Below are 407 nucleotides of genomic sequence, written 5' to 3'. Positions count from 1 at the left end.
CGGCTGGGTGCTTGGGCATCCATGAGTTTAAAATGGAGTGGAATGTGGGTTTCTGTTTTTGCTTTTGTTTTTATGTCATGGGTAACGTAACTTGACTTTGTCTTTAAAAATTTCACAAAACTTATTTACTAAGTCACTTTTTAAATGTGTTTTAAAAGTGCTGCTTTTGGGTTGAAGGGTGTCCTCCCAAAGGCCCTGCTGAGTTAAGAGACTAATAGGAATCATGTGAGTGAGGCAGAGTGGGATGAAGGCTGTTCCAGAGACAGATGTGCCCTGGGAGGCCAGCTTGAGCTGCCCTGCTGGGTGTTAGCAGGACAGAAGCAGGAGGATGCAGAAGCACTGATAGCTGAGATGCATGGCACAGCCCTAATGGGGACCTCTACCTTTTTTTTTTTTTTTTTTTTTTT

The sequence above is a fragment of the Cebus imitator genome, unplaced genomic scaffold, assembly GCF_001604975.1.
Source record: "Cebus imitator isolate Cc_AM_T3 unplaced genomic scaffold, Cebus_imitator-1.0 Scaffold260, whole genome shotgun sequence".
Lineage (NCBI taxonomy): Eukaryota > Metazoa > Chordata > Mammalia > Primates > Cebidae > Cebus > Cebus imitator.
This window is presented reverse-complemented; position numbering follows the sequence as displayed.